This window comes from Anser cygnoides, chromosome 4 (assembly GCF_040182565.1).
Source record: "Anser cygnoides isolate HZ-2024a breed goose chromosome 4, Taihu_goose_T2T_genome, whole genome shotgun sequence".
Classification (NCBI taxonomy): Eukaryota; Metazoa; Chordata; class Aves; order Anseriformes; family Anatidae; genus Anser; species Anser cygnoides.
This window is the reverse complement of record NC_089876.1, coordinates 20,818,956-20,840,214: the sequence shown is the minus strand read 5'-3', so window position 1 is coordinate 20,840,214 and position 21,259 is coordinate 20,818,956. Positions and strand designations below refer to the sequence as shown.

The 21,259-nt window shown below is 36.1% G+C and overlaps 1 long non-coding RNA gene across 1 annotated transcript in view; it reads left to right on the top strand.

Annotated features, from left to right (window-relative positions):
* LOC125180532 (uncharacterized) overlaps window positions 1–16,448 on the top strand; it is a 75,651-nt gene extending 59,203 nt beyond the window's left edge. Inside the window, exon 3 of the long non-coding RNA XR_007159141.2 lies at window positions 16,224–16,448. This is a non-coding gene — a long non-coding RNA (uncharacterized lncRNA). The remainder of the gene's footprint in view (window positions 1–16,223) is intronic.
* Window positions 16,449–21,259: the final 4,811 nt, after the last annotated feature.

The window sequence follows — 21,259 nt, the reverse complement described above, 5'->3', positions numbered from 1 at the left end:
TGGCCAGGTTTCTCGCAAGCAGGCTACCGGTACCAGTACCGAAGGGAAAGACTGCTGCAAGAGAGTGGTGAGGGGCCCTCCCTGCTCGCCCTGTCTGCATGAACTGCCGCGCTAACTGCCGCGCCACTCCCTTCTGATGCACCATGCCCTGTTTGCCCTCCCTGGTCGCCGCGCTCCTGGTCGCTCGCGCTCCCTAGGGACTGCTTTTGAACGGCTGGGGAGGGGGCGCTGCTGGCTCCGCCTACGCCTCGTCAGCCTCCCTCGTGAGGGCTGCCAGCTCCTGGCGGCTTCCTCAGCTGCTTCGAGTGGCCTCGATGCCGAAAAAAAAGCCCTGCCTGTCTCGATCCCCCGCTCCGCTGCAGAACGCGTCTGCCCTGGAGCCGATCGCCTCGGCAAGTATAAAAAAAAGTATATAAACTGCCTTTTGATATTTCAGAGACTCCTCGTTGCAGCCTCATTTGACCCTACGTGAAAGAGGAGGAATGGGTGGTAGTCCTGTGGCTTTACCAGGTTGGGAGCCTCTTCATGATATCACAAAGGCAGGCCCGCAGCAGGCAGCATATCCCTCTAGAGTGATTGTCTGATTGGCAAATAGGTGTTTCTTTGCCCCTCAGCAAGGAATCTCCAATTGGTAACACCCTTTGCACTTTTTTGGTGGTTTGGTTCTAATACAGGTGGTTGGTTGGTTCAGCTTTGTCAGTTTTTCCTTTCCTGGGTATTGACCATTATTCACACAGTCGTCTTTTTTCCAGCCCCAGAGTGTTGTATCCATTCCATGGGGGTGCTTTGGGAGCAAGGGGGAGACTTGTCATTCTGCTCCAGAGACAAGGGTCCAGTCTCCCTTGTCTTGTGAATCAGTCAAGATTCCTGAAGTGTGATCACTCAGGATCCGTGTATGCTATGCTGCCTGGTGAGCAATCCTTGCAACATGGCAACTTGCTCAAAAAGTTCATCCAGATGGGCACAGTTGCACCCGCTTGCCTTCAGGCCCTGGGAGGACTTCCAGATTATGGAGCTCCCTGAAATTGAAGGGCTGGCAGCTCTTCCAGTCCTTGGGAGGTCTTTTTGGGGAGATGTCTGCCTGGGAAGGTTGTGGCCCCTCTGTCTTGATTTCAGCCTCAGCCTGGAAGTTGCTGTGGGTGGGCACCATTTTTATTTCAGTAGAAGGTTGCTTCTTGTTGTTCCCAGAAGAGAAGAAATTGGCCTGATTTCCGCCCTCCCTGGGCAACCTCCCACTCCAGCTGTCGTGCCATGCCCTAGTTGCTGTGCTTCCCAGGGGCTTCCTTTGCATTTGTGCGGGTGGCTGCCAGTGTTCCTGGCTCTGCCCAAGCCTTGTCAGCCACCCTCGTGAGGGCTGCAGGCTCCAGGGATCTTTCTCAGCTCCCTGGGGTTTCCTCAGTGCAGGAACCCCTTCACACATCACAATCCCCTGCTCTGATGCAGAATGCACCTGTGCCAGAACTGATTGCCTCCGTGAGTGACCATTAATGGCAGTTACACTGTGTTTAAACATCCCACCACTGAATTCCTTGTTTTGCTTTGTTTGTGCTCTCAGTATTTTCTTTACCGATTAAGCTGTCTTTATCTCAACCCACAAGTTCTTGCAGTTTTACCTTGACAATTCTCTCCCCCATCTCACTGAAGGGAAGTGAGTGAGTGGCTGTGTGGTGCTTAGCTGTCTGCCAGGGTTAAACCAGGACAAATGTTTTCTTCCCTTTGGTTTCTCTTCCAGTCTTCTGGTAAATTGTAGGAGATTTATTTTATTTGCAACTATGATTTTTAAGAAGGACAATGGAACATTGTAAGGGCTGATCTGGAACAGAAATATACTAAAGTTTTCTGATATATTGATTTGTCACAACATAGGCAGGTGAAAGTAACAAATAGAACTAACTGCTCTTCCTCTGACACCTTTCTTTCTGACACAATTTACACTGTGACCCTTTCCTTGTCTTCATGATAATTGAAACTTATGCAGTATACAAATTAATATCTGCAGAGTGATGTTATAAATCTATCTCTAGAGTTATGTCATCTTTAGAATTATGTTATAAAGGACTCACTTTCTACACCTTTCATGTTGTTTTAGGAATGCTCTATATCTCTTACCAAATATACTAGCCATTCAAAATAATAATAATAATAATAATAAAAAAGTTCTTTAAGGCAGTCACACTCTCACACTCACAAATAGATTCATTCACACACTCACACTCACAAACTCACAAGCATCACAGAGAACAAGGGATGCTGACTGTTATGTCCTCATCATATCTCTGGCTGTCAAGAACTTGTCATGTTTCTGAGGTTCTTATTGACTAGTGATAACAAACGAGTCTTTGAACAGGTTGTTTATACCTCTCAGGGGTCATCAGCTGTTACATACCAATCTTGTGTCTCAGAATCTTGCTTCAGCCTCCATGGATCTTCAGCCATGTTGTGGACTTCTGTCTTTTGTTTGTTTGTTTTGTTTTTGTTTGTTTGTTTGTTTTTGTTTTTGTTTTGTTTGTTTGTTTGCTTTGTTTTTTCTTCTGGTGCTAACACACACACACAGTTTCATATGTTAATTATATATATCAATATTTTTCTTACAAATCTCTACACTGGGATGTGTCGATTAATAAAACTATTTACTTAGTTTTCATTTCCTCATTGTTTTAATAAATCTGCCTCTTGTTGCAATTATTATAGCAATTTATCTAACACTCATGATAATTTTGTGAAGCTATTTCCTGAAAAGGAACACGTGCTAATCTCTGAAAAAGACATTAAGAATTTGTGAAACATAAACCCACTTCTCAATTGAAAGACAGGGTTGCATTATACACCCATAGAAAACAATAAGAACTTTCTGTGAATAAAGATGAAAAATCAGAGGAAAGAAAATTTAATAATAATAATAAATATTAATATTTGTGGTGCAGACTATGATGGAATTATATCTTAAATGTGTTTATTAGCCCAGGGACTGGGACTGGGGGAGAAAAAAATCTACCATATATGTGGAAAAAAAATCAATAAAGTTGGTTTCACAACCAGTCAGATAAATCTGGACACTCTTTTTGAGGATTGCATACACGGTTTAAAGGATATAAATGATGTTAGTATATACGCATGCAAAAAATGTACAATGCAAGTGCAGACTTCTGAACGGCATTTTAAGTTTGTGCAAAATGCTCTGCAAGAGAAGACTGACCTGTATCTTATCCCCATAGAGAGCTATTTAAACAAAAAGACAGACAGACAGAAAGAAACAAAGAAAAAAAAGAAAGTAAAAGAAGGAAAAAAGAGAGAAAGAAGGAAAGTAAGAAAGAGAGAGAGAAGGAAAGAGGAGGAAAGGAAAGAAACTTGGAAAGCCAACCAATTGTTCAGAGAGTGGCACATGAGTGTATGCATTCATGCACCTGCATTCACACACAGACCCTCACAGTAGTCACAAATAGGCATAAAGATAATCTCTTTTTGATTGGAATGTTTATAAGAACTTTAAATTTCAGACTGCATTTTCTTTCTTGCACTGCTCAGGAAGATCATATTTCTGAGGAAGGTGCAGCATCACTGGCATGTAGCTGGTTATTAAAAGCTCAGATGTATATTTTCATGGCATTATGCAATGCTGCTTATAGCAATAAAAATATAACTAGTATTATGTTTGGAAATTGGTAGAATTTTGTGAACAAAAATAGCCTTATGTTGGTTTGCTGTCATTTTAAGGGGTAGGTGGTGCATTTCTATATCACCGTCTAACAGAAGTGCTGTTTCTGTCTCAGGATATTTGCTGGCACCTATCAGTATTACTGCAGACACCCTGAGCAGCATAAGAAAGCAAGAAGTTAAGCAGAGGTACTCCTTGGAAATATCAGTTTACTACTTCCTATCCCAAGTTATCTGTTCACTGACATCTTTGGAATATCTGGGAATAGAATGAATGATCAAAGGCTTTCTTTCAGGTACTGAAAGTTTTTCTCTATGAACACTCTGTTTTTCAGGTTGTTCAGGAGGTACTCATATTCTTTTCTTCTCCTTAGTATACATCCTGCTGATCTTCTTTAACACAGTGATCCTGACGATGACTTAGGTCTCAAATATTTTGTTGTCTTAAGGACTTGGGAAAGATTTCAAAGATTTATTTCCTTCTTCTTCCTTCCCCCGTGTAATTACACAGTAGTGGCCTTAGCAATGTTATAAAGAGATAGATCACTTTCTCTACTTCCATCTGATCTAATATAATCAGTGGAATCAGTTCTTCTAAATTACATAGAGTGTATTCGGGATTTCCAAGATAATATCCTCATGTATTACCATCTAGACGACTATTCCCCAAAATTGCCCTCAGAACTTTACAGATATAACCTGCCTTATCACTTCTCATATGAGTTTGATTTTACTAAAATTCAGCTTACTGGATTCAATCAATTTAGCCAAGATATTAAGATTATGGTAGCAATATCCTACTCTCTTAATTATTTATTTTCCCCCACTCTCTGTCATCAGCAAATTTTATTATCAAAGACATTTAGATCATCAATCTAGATCATTGATAAAAGAACATTAGTGTCATGCCTAATATCAGTTCTTGAATACCCCATTAGATTATGCCATGCACATTGATATCTCATCATGAACTATGACAAATTAAGATGCCATATACATTGTATCAGACATAAAGTCAGAATTCTGTCCAGTGGGAGATAAAGCTGCTCTAAAATGTATCTTTTCGGAGAACAAGAGAGGCTACCAATTGTATTAGAAGAAGGAAAGCCTAAGCCATAATAGGTTTTTATCGATAATATGTACATGGATATAAATAAAAATTATGTTCTTTGACTGCTGATTTATGTTGGAAGACTTTGTTTACTACTTTCTGTCTGAAAGCAAAATAACATCACTATCTCCAGATTAGAAACTAATCTACTCTGACCTATGAACTGGAAGTTCTAGGATCTAAATTTCCAAAGAAAAGAAAATCTTAGAACACACAGAAGCAGAGCATACACAACTCAATAAAATCCCACCAAGACAAGAAGGGAAAATGAAGATAAATCCATGTATGTCTTGCAAAATTTCAGATGGGAAGAAGTAGGAAGACAGCTGCAGCTAATGCACCTGGAGTTTCCTCTCCAGTTCTTTTATTACCTTAATTTAAAATGAGTTTAGTGCTAATAAAGTTTCTAGCAAAACAAAGTTTCAGATTACAGACGAGTTTTATTCTCTAGGGAAAAATGCTGATGACTACACAGGATCAATCCCTCTGTTCAGGCAAAGAATTAAATTAGTTATAGAACGTTAGCTTTTTCTGCTGCGGAGAGTGGTAAACAAACATCTTTCTTGGCTTCACCTACTCACCTTTGTTATATGCATAGGGAACTTAGTAATTATATCTGCTGTATAAGGGAAATAATGACATCCTCCACTCTGTGGCTGTATTTTTTTTTCAATATGTGGCTGGGTAGGAAATAAATAAGGTCAATGGAATTCAGAGGAAAACCTGATGTTGACATTACCCTGTTCAAGAGATTGCAATTTTGATCAACTTTAAACAAGTAATTGTGTTAATTTGTAAAAGACAAGAAAATTTCCAAACTTTATCATTTTCAAATCAAATGATTATTGTTAATAGTGGTAATAATTTTGTCTTACAGCTAATACTGTTTTTTGCATAAGGGCAACCCATTTGACCTTTCCTAAATGTCAGCAATAATATTTAATATGAATATGCTTCACCGACACTTTAAACACTCATATAATGTTTAATATTAAAAGATAATAATCTTGGTATTTGTACCAAAATGTCACTGAATATTGCTTGAATAGTGAGCATGCTGGCTTAATAGTAAGGTGTGTTTCCAAACCTGATATTATCAGATAGCTTAAGAAATTGGTATGGAGGAGGACTGTTGTTGTTTACATACTTATTATTATTATTATTATTATTATTATTATTATTATTATTATTATTTTAGCTTTTATTTTAAACAACTGAGTGTTTAGAACACCTTCTTTTATAAGCAGTTTGGTGATTGGGATTCATCTTGAATGATTACATGGAAATATGTAAAAGAGCAAAGAAAATATTTGTTTCTTCTCTTAATGAAGTTGTATGTTCACACTCTTAGATCCTAAAAATTCGTAGGAATGAGTACATCGGCAATCATATCCAGTGAAAAAAATAGCCTAACAATTTAGTTACTTAATACTGATTACTCATGAACTAGGTGTTAAGGCACTCTGAACAAGCAGAAACCTCAGATGTGTGATCAAAACAAAACAAAACAAAAACTTAAATTTATAAGATACTTATGATGAATGAATAGGAAATATCACTAACATGCTATATGCTTGAAAAAGAATGAATTCTGAAGTCAGATCACCTGAAAAGCTTCTCCACTCACATTGACCTAAGCCCTAGAATTACCTTTGAGGTCTTCTGGCAAAATATATGTATTAAATTTTATTTGTTGGGATGCAGGTAAGACATTTGCAAGTAAAACATCCATCATCAGTCCAGATTTAAAAAAAAAAAAAAAAAAGATAGAAAAAGAGCTTTCTGTAGAACTTATTTGGGAAAGTAAATCATTTACAGGAAGAAGGATAAATATGCATCACATGGTCCACAGAATATCTATATCATCTTTCTCCAACCTAAATGGTGACAAATAGCATAAAATTCAAAGGAACAGGTTAAATTAATGAAAGGGAAAGAGATACAGAAATTAAAGATGGTATCAGGCAGTTAACTCTTTTTTCCGTATGGCTGACCAACAGTAGTACTTCTTACACTGCCTAGTGTTACCCAGTCAAACCATCTACCTGAGAAGATCAGAGGGAGATATATGCAGAAAATCAAATAACTTTGAAAGTAATATTATTATATCAATCCTAATAAGAATGAACAGAAGATGGTAAATGGAAGCATTCTGGTAAATGTTGTACCTGGAAGTGTACAGAAACTTGTCTATCCCTGTTTTCAAGAAGACTGGTGGCTAGAAAAGAGTATTAATGAAGACCATGTCTTCATAGCCACACCTTAGTTCAGTTTTATTACACTAGTTTACTTGGTCTGTCTATGTTTCATACAGTCATAGAATCACAGAATTGTTAGGGTAAGAGGGAACCTTAAAGATCATCTAGTTCCTCCACTAGACCAGTTTGCGCAAAGCCCCATCCAGCCTGGCCTTACACATTCCAGGGATGGGTTATCCACAACTTCTCTGTGCAGTCTGTTCCAGTGCCTCACCACCATTTGAGTAAAGAATTTCTTCCTAATATCTGATCTAAATCTTCCCTCTTCTCATTTGAAGCCATTACTCCTTCTCCTATGACTACACTCCCTGAAAAAGAGTCCCTCTCCTGCTTTCCTGTAGGCCTCCTTTAGGTACCAGAAGACTTCTAGAAGGTCTCCCCAGAGCCTTCTGTTCTCCGCGCTAAACAAACCCAACTCCCTCAGCTCGTCCTCACAGCAGAGGTGTTCCAACCTGTTGATCATCCTTGTGACCCTCCTCTGGACTTGCTGTGATTTGTTCATATCCTGCTTATGTAGATGACCCCAGAGCTCCAAAGCTGGACACAGCACTCCAGGTGGGGTCTCATAAGATCAGAGCAGGGAGGGAGAATCACCTCCCTCAACATGCTGGCCACGCTTCTTTTGATGCAGCCCAGGAGGGTATGGTTGGCTTTCTGAGCTGCAAGCACACATTGCCGACTCATGTTGAGCTTCTCATCAACCAACACCCCCAGGTCCTTCTCACGAGGGCTGCTCTCAATCCATTTTCCACACCACCTGTGTTTGTGTTTTGGATTACTCCAATCCATGGGTAGGACCTTGCTCTTGGCCTTGTTGAACTTCATGATGTTCACCTGTCACTCTTGTCCAGGTCCCACTGGATGTCTTCCCTTCCCTCCACTCTGTTAACCACACCACACGGCTTGGAGTCCTGGGCAAACCTGCTGAGGGTGCACTCAATCCTACCATCCATGTTGCCAGCAAAGATGTTAAGCAGCACCAATCCCAGTACTGACCTCCGAAGAACACCACACATCACTGGTCTCCACTTGGACATTGAGCCATTGACCGCAACACTTTGAGTGTGACTATCCAGACAATTCTTTATCCACCAAGTGGTTCATCCATCAGACCGATGTCTCTCCAATTTAGATACAAGGATGTAATGTGGGACAGTGTTAAATGCATTGCAAATGTCCAGATAGACTTAAAAACAAACTTCTTGAATATGAAATAGGAAATCCTTTCTTCTGTTTCTGATTGGGTATTCACTGTTCAGAAAGGTTAACAATTTGTGGCTAATTCTCAAAAGAAGTTCAGGGCTACTTGTGTTAGTAAATCACTCTTTTTTGATGTTGTTGTTTTGTTTTGTTTGTTTTGTTTTTCTTCTTTTTTCTTTTTGTTTATTTATTGTTATTATTATATATGCATATTTCCCAGTGAGAAGAGAAAGAATCAGGAAAAAAAAAAAGACCTTTTCCTGTAAAAGCACTTTTCTTGCTGTACAGCAGAATTTTGGAGAGTTAGATTCACTGAAAAGTTTCTGGAACAGTTATGAAGCAGTTTTGTAAAGAAAGGGAAGGAAGAATAAGAAAGGCAGAGTATTTGTTTATATGAGGAGATCTTCCACTTGTTTTGGATCAGAAATTCCTCTTTCACTGAGCTTTTTTAAGAAGCGGAAGAAAAATATATCTGTTATTTTGAATCAATATACATATATATCTATGATATAGTGATATATATAGGGTGTGTGTGTATGCATAGGTGGGCATGGTAAATACATACATGTGGTATTCAGATGACTTATATTACACGACTGTCATTTGGAGTATCATATAGCATAATCACTACTTTTTTTCTTCCTTATAAAATCCTACCAGCCAATTCTTATTTTATGAATTTAAAATTAAGAACAAGATAGATTGGGTCAATTAGTTATGGTATCAAATAAGAATTTAGCTCAGCAAGTACAAGATGGGTAATTAGCAAAGAAACAGGTAAGACCTTATATTCAGATGCTTTTTCAGAAGTTTAAGTTCAGAAGCAGAAAGATTAAAAACATACATACTACAAATAATGTTAAAATTAAATAGGTGAAGAGGCACATCAGAATATATTCTGACAAAGACTTTCATTTAAATTGGTTTCAAGTAAATTTATTTATGTAGAAATGAATAAAAGTCTGGCATATTGCATACACAAGAAAAGAGAAAGTCAAAAATAACAAATCTTACAGATTTCTGCAAAATTCTCTTGAATTTTGTCTTTATTAAATGATAAATTTACAGGAGGGAAATTATAGTAAATTAAGAAAGGAACAAATAAAACCTTGAACTTATGAAGTACAAGAAGCTCTGAACATTGATCAAGACCCCAGAACCAGTCATCTCCCAAGAGATATTAATGGGAGTGGGAACAGAAATTAGAGAAGCCTACAGAATATCCTTATTTAAGAAAAAGCCTAGGGACACAGCAGGAAATTAAAGACCAAATAGTTTGACTTCAATTTGTAGAAAGGTATTAGAAACTATTTTAAACCACCAGGTTGGAAAATGCTTAGAAAAGTACAGCTTGATTAAAGGAATTTGGAATAGGAAGGTTATGCCTTACTAATTTGTTAGTATCATTGCCACAGTAGACAAAGGATTGCAGTGTAGACATCATACTTAAGGTCTGATCAGGAAGATTTTTAATATCAGAGGTTGTGTAAGGTGCAGAATCATTGAACAGAAGAGAGTCTGGCATATTAATTTAAAAGAAAATGACTAAAGGACAGAGAACAAGCCACTATAAACCAGGAACAATATTGCTTGGAGAAAGAAAAAAAAAAATGAAAAAAGAAATATGATCCTGTAGAAATAACTTCTGGTCTAGTGTCTGGAAATGTAATATATTGGGTTCAGGATGAGATAATACTAAGGCCTTTCACTGTATATGTCATTCTAAGAAAAAAAAAAAATCAAGGTCAAAATTTAATAAGCTGTCTCAAAATATTTTATAAAACTTTATATATATATATATAAAACAGGCTTTTCCCTCTAACTTTTAACAGTAAAGCAAAAATTGTGATGGAAGTACAGTCCATCTTTTTTTGTGATACTCTTAAAACCCTTATCTATAGTATTATATAGAAACACCAACAGATGTGCTTTAGGTTTTGGTAAGGGTTATAAATGTCAGTGTAGATCAGGAAAAAATAAAATTCACTGTTTTAAAAGTGAGTGGTATTCTTCTGTCTGTTTCTAGCCAGAAAAAATTTAAGACTCTGAAGTGGGAAAAAAGAATGTCTCATCTGAGAAGAAAAGTAAAACCAAACCAAAAATAAAAAAAGTAGAAAAAAAAAAAGTCATGTTAACAACTTTCATGTTGCTCTTCATCTATTTGGAAGACTGATTTGGATTTTGCTTTCCAGAGCTTTCTAGCGAAGATGACAACAATCTTCCACATATCCTGAAAATTGCTGAGATTCCTCCCTCCACAAACACCTTCTTTTTTTTTTTTTTTCAATCTTTTTCACTTTGTTTTTAACCTGCCTGCATAACAAAAGAGAAAGTAAAAGACAAAAAAAAAAAAAAAAAAAAAAAAAAAGCGTTCGCCTTCTGTTTATATGCACACTAGAATATCAATAGATTTGGGAAACTGATTTTTATTTTGGGATTTTCAGTTCTAGAAAAAATATATCAAAAATATTTCTAACAAAAATGTTTGATAGTATGCAATTTGAAATATATTTTTAATACACGTATAATATTTCAAGATAACTAAAATTAAGATTATAGTGTCAGAATGATACATGTTTCTAAAAGAAATAAAACATTCTTATCTGTGATGCATACTGTATCACACTTTGTATTCTTTTTTTATAAGCTCAAGAAACCTAGAATATAATTCTTGATCCTTGGTATTGTTTTTATACATTTTTTAACATATTCAGCTTTGGCTTGCTGAATAATGCTTGGCATTTGTGGTAGATTGGCCTTGACTGGCTGCTAGACCCCTATGCAGCCACTGTCTCACTCCCCTTCCTCACCAGGATGGGGAGGTTAGCAAACATATTACTTCGTTTTATTAGTATTGGAGAGAAGAAAAGGGTTTGAATCTGTAATTCTGACAACAGCTGTCAGATTTCCTCTGTTATTGTCCTATGTATGGTCTCAAATATACAGGGCAAGTTATTTTAAATATTGAGATAAAAAAATGTATAGATAATTCCTATGATATACAAGCTGAAATTTCCATGAAGCCAGGGAAAATCTCACAAACAAAAGCTATAGTGCTCAGGGAGGAAAGGGTTAGATGGTATACCAATCTCTGAGGAATGCCACTCATCACTAGTTTCCAGGAGGATCTGCTCCATGATCTTGCCAGGCACAGAGGTGAGACAGACTGGCTGATAATTCCCTGGGTTTTATTTTTCTTTTGTTATAAATGGGGGTTATGTTTCCCCTCTTCCAGTCAGTGGGAACTTCACCAGACTGCCACAACTTTTCAAATATGATGGATGGTGGCTTAACAACTACATCCTCCAGTTCCCTCAGGACCTGCAGATGCATCTCATCAGGTCCCATGCACTTGTGCCCCTTCAGGTTTCTTAGATGGTTTTGAACCTGATCTCCCGCAGTGGGCAGTTCTTCATTCTCCCAGAAGGCCTTTGCCTTCTTCTGCAGCTGTGTGTGTGGCTAGAGAACTTGCTAGTGAAGACTGAGGAAAAAAAGTCATTGAGTACCTCAGCCTTCTTCATATCCTGGGTAACCAAGTCTTGCATTTCCTTCCAGAAAAGGCCCACAATTTCCCTATTTTTCCTTTTATCACTGACTTACCTATAGAAGCCTCTCTTGTTGCCCTTGGCATCCCTGGCCAAATTATAATAATTCTGTCAGGGTTTTAGCTTTCCTAACCTGATCCCTGTCTGTTTGGACAATGTCTCTGTATTCCTCCCAAGCTACACATCCTTGCTTCCTCCCTCTGTAGGCCTCTTTCTTTTGCTTGAGTTTTCGTTGTTCATCCACGCAGACCTCCTGGTGTTTTTGCCTGACTTCCTCTTTGTTGGGATGCATCACTCCTGAGCCTGGAGGAGGTGATCCTTGAATATTAAACAGCTTTCTTGGGCTCCTCTTCCCTGCAGGGCTTTGTCCCATGGTACTTTACCAAGCAGATCCCCAAAGAGGGCAAAGTCTGCTCTACCAAAATCTAGGCTAGCAAGGTTGCTGTGTGCCCTCCTTGCTGCCCTCAGGTTCCTAAACTCCACCATTTCATGATCATTGTAGCCAAGGCTGTCCTTGAACTTCACATTTCCCACCACCCCCTACAGCACAGCACCTCTCCTCACTGGCCCCTCTATCATTTGGAACAGGAAGTGTATGAAGGAGTTTAACAAGGATAGTAAGTGTGAATCATAGAATCATAGAATCATAAATGTTGGAAGGTTTCATTGACTGAAGTGGTGATGCTCAGGAAAAGATAGACGCTCCTGAGGCTCATCTAGGCACTTGTGAACTCAAAAATGTGGTGACTTCTATAAATACACTAGTAAAAGTTTATCAAAAGACAGTTACTTGAACCTTATTATTTGTCATAGGCTGAAGAGATGCTTTCATCTGTCCAGCAAAATATTATTACAAAATTTCTATGAATTTAGGCCTGTGTCACAAGTGGCATTTAACTGTATGGGAGGTGTTGACCTCTTTTTGTTACAGATATTTAAATGGATTGGCATGGCAGAGAGGTATAATTGTACAGAAAAGTTTTATCAAAAAAAAATTTTTTATCAAAATAAAAATTAAAAAAAAAAAAGATGAACAAGATAAGGACAAGGAAGTGCAAACAGGCAGAACTTCTTGCATGAAAATGTGAGAAGAATGACGACCAACAGAAAAGAAAACAAGATGAACAATATCAGGAGTAGTTGAGTCTTTAAGGGGATGGAGGGCGATAGCATAAAAGTATCAGGTATATAAGGAAAACCGAGGTAGAAAGAAGACAACCCCACTTGGTTTTGATATCTCTCATCAAAGCTCTATCAAACATAATCACTCAGATCTTAGTGAATAAAAATCACAGAATCACAGAGTGGCTGAGGCTGGAAGAAACCGTCAGAGATCATCTCGTCCAACCCCTCCTGCTGGAGCAGGGTCACCTAGAATATGTTACACAGGATCGCATCCAGGTGGGTTTTGAATATCTCCAAAGAAGGAGACTCTGCAACCTCTCTGGGCAGCCTGTTCCAGTGCTTTGTCACCCAAACTGTAAAGAAGTTCTTCCTCATATGGCTATGAAACCTCCTGTGGTTCAGTTTATACCCATTACCCCTTGTCTTATCACTGGCCACAACTGAGAAAAGTTTGGCCCTATCCACTTTACATTGTCCCCTCAGGTATTTATAGAGGTTGATGAGATTCCATCTGTCTCCTCTACTCTAGGCTAAACAGGCCCAGCTTGCTTAGTCTTTCCTCATAGGACAGATGCTCCAGTCCCTTAATCATCTTTGTGGCTCTATGCTGGACTCTATAAGTTCTACATCCCTCTTGTACTGGGGAGCTCAGAACTGCACACAATATTCCAGGTGTGAACTCACCAGGGCTGAGTAGATGGGGAGGATCACCTCTCTTGACCTGTTGTCCACACTCTTCTTGATGCAGGCTAGGATCCCATTGGCCTTTTTGGCCACAAGGGCACACTGGTGTTTCATGGTTAACATGTCCACCACTACCCCCAGGTTCCTCTTCACAGAGCTGCTCTCCAGCAGGTCAGCCCCCTGTACCAGTGCCTGGGGTTGTTCCTCCCCAGGTGCAGGACCCTGTTCCTTTTACATTATGTATACATGCATATTCTCTATAAATTGTTTTTCCAGAATATTGAAACCTGGTATGTAGGTTTGTTTGTTTGTTTGTTTGTTTGTTTGTTTATTTTAAGCCTTAGTCTTAGCAAGTTGAGACTTTACAAGTGGTTCTTACTAAATAGAAATCTTTGTACACATATATCAAGTGGATAGAACAACATATGCAAGGCCTAGTGTAGTAAGCACACCTGGGAATTCCTGCTAAAACAATGAAAAGTGTTGCAGTGCTCAGCTTAACTATTCTCCCGTGTCTAAGCAGAGCCAAGCAGTTCATTGTGATCAAAACCTCAGCTGTTATGTTCTTGTTTGCCAGTGGGGAGTTATATATATATTTAATTATTCTTACTCTTAGAACACAAAAACAATTTCTACCTAATTTTGTGGATAACTTCTTTGATAATTTTGTCACCACATTTGACTATTGATTTTTTGTATTTTTGTGACCCAGTCACCTTTTAACATCCCAATACATCTGAAGTGGCTTGTCTGTGGTCACTTTTCAAATTTGACAGGACTATAAATATAGTCAGGGTTTCCTAACTTCTTATCTTTTTCTTTGCCTCATTCATATTACCTCATTCTTGACTAGTTCCAACAAAGTGCAGCTTTGAATATCTTTAATATTGAATTAATATTGAATATTTTCAATATTAATCTGAGCCCATACACCACATTGTTGAATTATAAACCTAAGAGTATAGCTGCAGCTTTTCTGAGTACCTTATGAGTTATTCCCATCTATTTTATTTACTCTGCCTTCTACAGAAGTATGCACTGTGGTTCATTCTTTACTATCTGGACTGAAATTTATTTTCAGATCTGGACAAATCTTGTTCACTGCTGGTTTTGACTCCCATCATTGTCAGTGTCTGAAAAAAGTCTGTGGCAGCTGGCAAAAGGATATATTTAAAATACATGTATTCATCCTAGGGGAAATGTATAAGAGCTAAGAGGTGACTGTTGCATGGTATGCCTTTGTGATTCATTGAATGCCACAAACATGCAAGAGGAAAAATAGTCCGAAGTGGTTCACAGGCATGTAGAATCCTGAGGGGTTCCTGGAGATACATAGCAAGAAATCAGCACTTTGACAATGTCTTATTTGGTGTACAAGTTTATGTGATAGTAAACATGTAAATCTGCATAATATAAGTAACTTGGATTAACAAATGCTTTTTAAAATTTGTTTGTTTAACTCTGAATTTATACATATTATGTGCTTTACTTGGTGGCAGGTAAGAAGTTATTGATTGTGTGATTTCCTAAATACCAAAATATTCCGATATATTACAAAAACATACTCTAATAATTTTACTGAAGCAACAAATATAGCAATTCAAATGACTGAAATTTGCATACATTTCTTTGGTTGAAAGATGCCTTTTCATGTTAAATGCTTTCTGGTTCCTGACATCGTTTGACTTGGTAATTCTGTCTTCCATAGCTTGACATTATTGGGAGTGTTTTGCACAGACTTTACAGTCTCAGACAACATATGATTCATTCCCTATTCGGTCCTTGATAGGGATTTTGTCCTAAGAACAATGTATAAAACTTATAAGATGAATGCAAATTATGGACTTATATACTGTCTATGTAATAGTTTATGTTATTCGTTGCCTCCTCAGAGTCCTACTTCATTCTTGTACTGTGCTTTTCAGTGGACTTTTCTAGTTGCTCCTCCATCATGATACTAAATAGTGAATAGCTGTTTAAAGTCTTTTCACTTATGGTGAATTAAATAGAAAAGTAGCAGACTAATTATGTATGTATTTATATATATATATTTATATACTTTCTTTTCCGGAATGAAAATGTTTGCTGTTTTCTTAGGTTCATGCTGAATTATTTTAATGAATTTGTTTACACTAGAAATCTATATGTTCATTCTTTAAAATGTGGTTTCCTGACGTGGCTCCTCTATCTACTCCAGAAAAAAATCCCATAATCTAGATTTATTTATTTCAACTCTACTGTTTAAAAAGATAGAAAAGTTAACTATAGTTTGGAAAAAAAAAAAAAAGAAAAAAAAGAAAAAAAGATTATTAAGTCCATAAAAAACTGAACATCAATGTTTTGGATTATTTTGTAGTTTTGTTTTGTTTTGTTTTCTACATCACTGAGAAATCAACAACAAATTTGTTATTAACTGAACATAACTTGTAAATCAAATTTAGCTGTTGAATATGCTGTCATTCATCAAAATTCTGAGGAAATGCTGCATAGTTGGCAAGAAAAATAAGGAAAGAAATACTCTATTCATTCTTCATAACTGGAATTTTGATCTTATTTTTTATAAAAGTAATGTAAAACATGACAAATCTTAAACACTTTTTGTGAAATTTGCTTATATGTTCCCTTCTTCCTATTCTCTCACCACAGTTCTGGCATCAAGAACGTTTGCCAGGTATTGGCTTCTTCCACAGGCCATAAAATGGAGGTCTCCTGACTAGTCATCATTTATATGGCCTGAGGAACATCAGAGGCACTGGAAGAAGACTCATTCTGAACTGGAACATTCTGACTCAGGTTAGAGTGTATCCTAACTGTGCCCCAATAGATCATTCTTATAAGTGATATACAAAAGTTTTGCTTCATTATTATGATTATCTCATAATCTAGTGCATGTATATGAACCTTTTCATAAGACTCCAAGAAACTGATATTAGTTGCAGCAGACAAAAAGCATTCTCTGTAACTAATATATGCTTCATTGAGAGGGGAAGAATGTCATTTCAGCAGTTTAAAAATATGTTTTGTCATATGTCTTAATTTATGATTTATACTTATAAACTTGGATTGGGTTAGTTTACTGAATCAAATCACTGATGGGTCTTCTTACTTACGCTTAAGCCTCCAAAAGTATTATAACTGATAAAGCACAGTAAAATTTGTGGTCATAGATACAGTTTGCAGATCTAAGTGATCATCAAGATACTCCTTTTTTTTTTTTTTTTTTTCTTTCCTGTCACAGTTGCAGGAGAGCACCTACATAAATCAGTGAATAAAATAAATATACTTTATCAAATGGAAGACTGGGTGGCAGAAAGCACAAAAGAGACCTAGAACAAAATGATAAGCAAGCTTAAAAAAGACAAAATATCAGGAGATAAGACATGTTTTTAGGTGGTCCTTTGTGTGCCTCTCATTTTCATTAGTTGTTTTTTTTTTTTGCCTATGAAGAATGTATTTAGTCATTTCAAAAATATTAAAAATGTGGAAAAATAAGGAAGGATATTAAGAAAGAAACACATAGGTTAGCTTGAGGGATGAAACCAAAGTCAGCTTGTGTACAGTGTTTCATTATTTACTATTCACCACCAATAAAATGGGGAGAAGAGCTAGGGATGATAAAGGACTAGTTCACTAATATTCAGAGATGGTATGAGATGCTATCTGGATCAAAGGTTTAATGATTACAAAAACTAACATGATTACATGTACAGAGATAGATTTCCTATTAATTCTAATGTATTACATCATATGAGTGCATTAAAGAAGTAAGTCAGATTGACTAATTAAAACTTTATTCTTTGTAAAACTTTAAAAATGAAGTTGCTCTTCAGTCTTTCATGTTATTTTCTGACAGTCGGCAGACAACTTCAGAGACTAGCTTGAACTGTCAAAATAATTTATATATATTAAATGTCAGTGCAACTCAAGAAGAAGATAAAAATTTGCTTTCAATATGACATTTATATGCCAGTGCTTGATTTAGATATGCAGAGGTAGTAAGACATGTTAGCTAAAAGTAGTTATGCAGCATATTTCTAAACATGATGTCCCATTTATGTTCAAAATGATGTGGACTGAATCAATTAGAAGAAACAAGTGAGTTCCAAGAAGTACTTTAAAAAAGCTGTGGAGTTGCTTAGTAACCTGATGTTATACTTCATTTCCCAACAGAGCTATAAAGCTGTCAGACCAGTAATGGGGAGCTCCCCAAGACAAATGGTGCCTTGTGTTTGGCAAAAATATAACTATATTAAATATGTTATATCTAACTGTCATGAGTCATGCATATGCATATAGTAATACATGCAACAGGACAGTTATCAAGGAATATGACTTTTAGTTGCATTTTGTCATAAAAATCCCATACTTTTCCTCCTTAAATGCATTATCTTGTCAGACCGGAGAAGGCACTGAATCCAGCATGCCTAAGGGGAAAATTTTAATCTGTCTCTTTCTTAGTGCTACATTTACTTGACATCAGCTTTGTTCTTCAGTGACAGTAATCTTGCATAATCCACTGTATGCATGCTATACTTGGAAATTTAGCTTTTTCTGTCTGGAACCTCTTGGAGGACCTTAAAGAAGCCATCATTTAGGTACAGTCTTGTATCATCTTAAGAGTTTGCTTTCACAGGATAGCAAAATAGATCTTTTAAATTTCACTGAAAATTCAAACTATATTCAAGGACACTTAGAGAAAAATACAGGCATGCTGAGGGGAAGGATATCAATCTTGCTTCTTCACCAGCTGGGTTACCAGTTCTTAGGCCTACTTTCTTTGTACTTATAGAAACAATTTCTCAGAACAAGAGAACTGTATCCGGTATTACATGAAAAACATAGTCTAAAATCAGCCACAGGAGTTCTGCCAGAGTCTAAGGTGAACGTAATTAAGTTATTCTAAAATACTTTGTAAAGCAGGAAGAAAATAATATATATCTCTATTAGATTACTAGATATTATCTAATATAATAGGGTCATCTTATCAGTTGGGGTGGATTATTGAAGTTAGTTCAGCTAAGTTGATTATATTTACTCCAAGTGTTCAGCCTATTCTTTTTTTATTTTTTATTTTTTGGCCAAAAATATAATAAAGCCATATTTATAGAGAAAAATAACTGAATGGCACATAAGGTTCTTGTACTTTTTAAAAAGTACTTTATTGAATTCAAGTGCAATCCAAGTAACGTTCACACTTTCTTCTGTTCTTAACCAAATTAAGTGCTCCTGAAGGTTTCCTTTAAGACTATAATTTGTTCTTCACTTCTCTAAATAGCAGAACTAGGATGAGGTAGTTCCAAAAAGTAGTGTTAGTGCCACTTTTGGTAGTGCCAAAAGTGAAAGCAGCCCTAAGTTTTCCAAAAAGGTAGAAATATGACTGCAATATGCTCAAGGTGCCAGGTATTTGTAGGTTGTTTAAAACCTGTATTTGAAATATAGTTGAATTAAATAAAATTGAGGGGACAGGGCACTAGAAGTTAATGTGGGCCATAAGAAAGACCATATCTGATCTTCCAGTGTTGTTACTGACTTCATCTGTGATTATTAGTCCTTAAATCAATAATCTTCATGGTGCTTAAATTTTAGCCATCAGAAACCAAAGAATAATTATTTTCTAACCTATATTGAACATAACATATATGAAAGAATTTTATTCTTTTCTAATGAATGGAAAAGGATGGTTGCAAGTGCTTGATTTTTCTGCATAAAGCTGTGATAATTCATAGGTGCATCAGGAAATTCTTTTTTTGCATTGCCTTTTCCTGCTTTTCTGTGGCTGTTAACAGCTAATGGCTTCTTCATTTTCAGCAAAGATTCTAGCAATGATTTAAGAACTTCAAAGAAATTTAAAAAGGAAATATTGAGATTGTTTAACATTTGTTTTTAACATTTATTTTCTGAGCTAATTCTGTCATTTTGGACATGACCCTTAGATTAAAATTAGATTAAAATATACAGAGTACTTAAGTAGATAAAGTCACTAAATATTTTTCCTGCCAGTTTACTCATAGCTTGTTATATAAATAACAAACCATAAATTTCAAAATATATTATTTTGGCTTTTGATGAGTCAAGAAAGATAGCTGTAAGTAAGCAATACAGTTGGTTTTAATTCCTTTGGCAAATTTCTTTGCATAGTGTAATACAATTTCCTCACATTTTTCTCTTATAATTTGACAAGCCTTTTTGTGTCCTATTTGGATATGTTTTCCAAGTTAAAATATTTATGCATTATTCATCAGATGTAGTAGATTTTCAGGAAAACTAAACAGCATTTTTAAAAGACTTGTATAGATTACTTACTACATGACAATTTTAATTGATAATAACTTTATTCTTTAATATATGTATTTAGAGAAGCACGAAGGAAATTTCAGAGGCTTTAAACTGAAAAGCCTAATAACTATCTATAAAATAGTACTTAATTTGTTCCGTCTTTTTTTTTTTTTTTTTTTTTGGTGTGTGGACATATGAATTCAAAAGAAGACATACTTAACACATTTACAGAACAAATTAAATTTTGTTTCAATAAATAGTGGCATTAATCAGTTTACAAAATATTAAAAACAGATTACAAAATATGGAAAGAAGAAAAGATCTGTAGAGATTTTTGATATTCATTCCTTACACGGAGCACCACTAGTTCTTGTGATTTTGAGCATCCTATTTCCTCTGTAAAGGAATCTCGGATATGATATGAAGTTAACTCTTATTCTGTGCATTAACAGATTGATATAACCAGTGTAGAAAGATTGCAGGTGCTATGATCTTTATGTATAATTTTTTCAAGAGGAAAAAGGGCACTTGACACTGCATATGACTTCTGAAAGATGCCAGCAAAAGGCAGTGCACCCCACTGACACTATATGACAGAGCAAAATCACTTTGATAAAATGAATCCTAAAGTGAAGTAACTAAGAAAATCATATTTTCTTTGAAAAGATCTGCTCTTTGTATGTGGGTGTTTGGAGTTTTTTTTTTTTTTTTTTTTTTTTTTTTCCCTTCACTTTAAAGGGAAAAACCACTTGTTCAATTTTCATCACAGCAAATACTGCAAAGACATTACGCCAATGGGAGGGAAAATTGGATTCTTTCTAATTTGTGCATTGAGGGTAAAGGGGTAAGAAAATTTGGAGCCTTTTTCTGTCATTGTCTACACTTATATGATACATAACAGATGTGTATATATCAATGCAATTGCTTGTGGTTGGAAACCTAGGACTTAGTCTACTTTTAATTTAAAACAAACGAATTAAATACATCTCTTCCTCCTCCTTGCCCTTGACTTTTTGTTTCTGGAATAAGGGTAGCAGTAAGTATATGGAACTAAAGTAATCAGAGATGTTCACATTCAGAAAAATTTAAGTGACCCTAGATTTCATATTGTTAACATATGAGACTCCACTTGAAGGTTGTCAGAGAATAACTTTGTTGTTCGTAATATGACATGGAATTCTGTGTTGTGATTTTTTTTTCTTTCAAAAGTATTGTAGGTGATGATATCCCTTATTATTTATGCTGACTTATTTATCCATAATTTTCACAAAGAAATATATATATATATATATATATGTATGTATATTAAGACAAGGTAAATCTGGAAGTCATAAAATATGCTAGAGTAATTTCTCCATATTTTCTCCCTCTACCATTAACATATTTTATATATAATTCCAGTATTG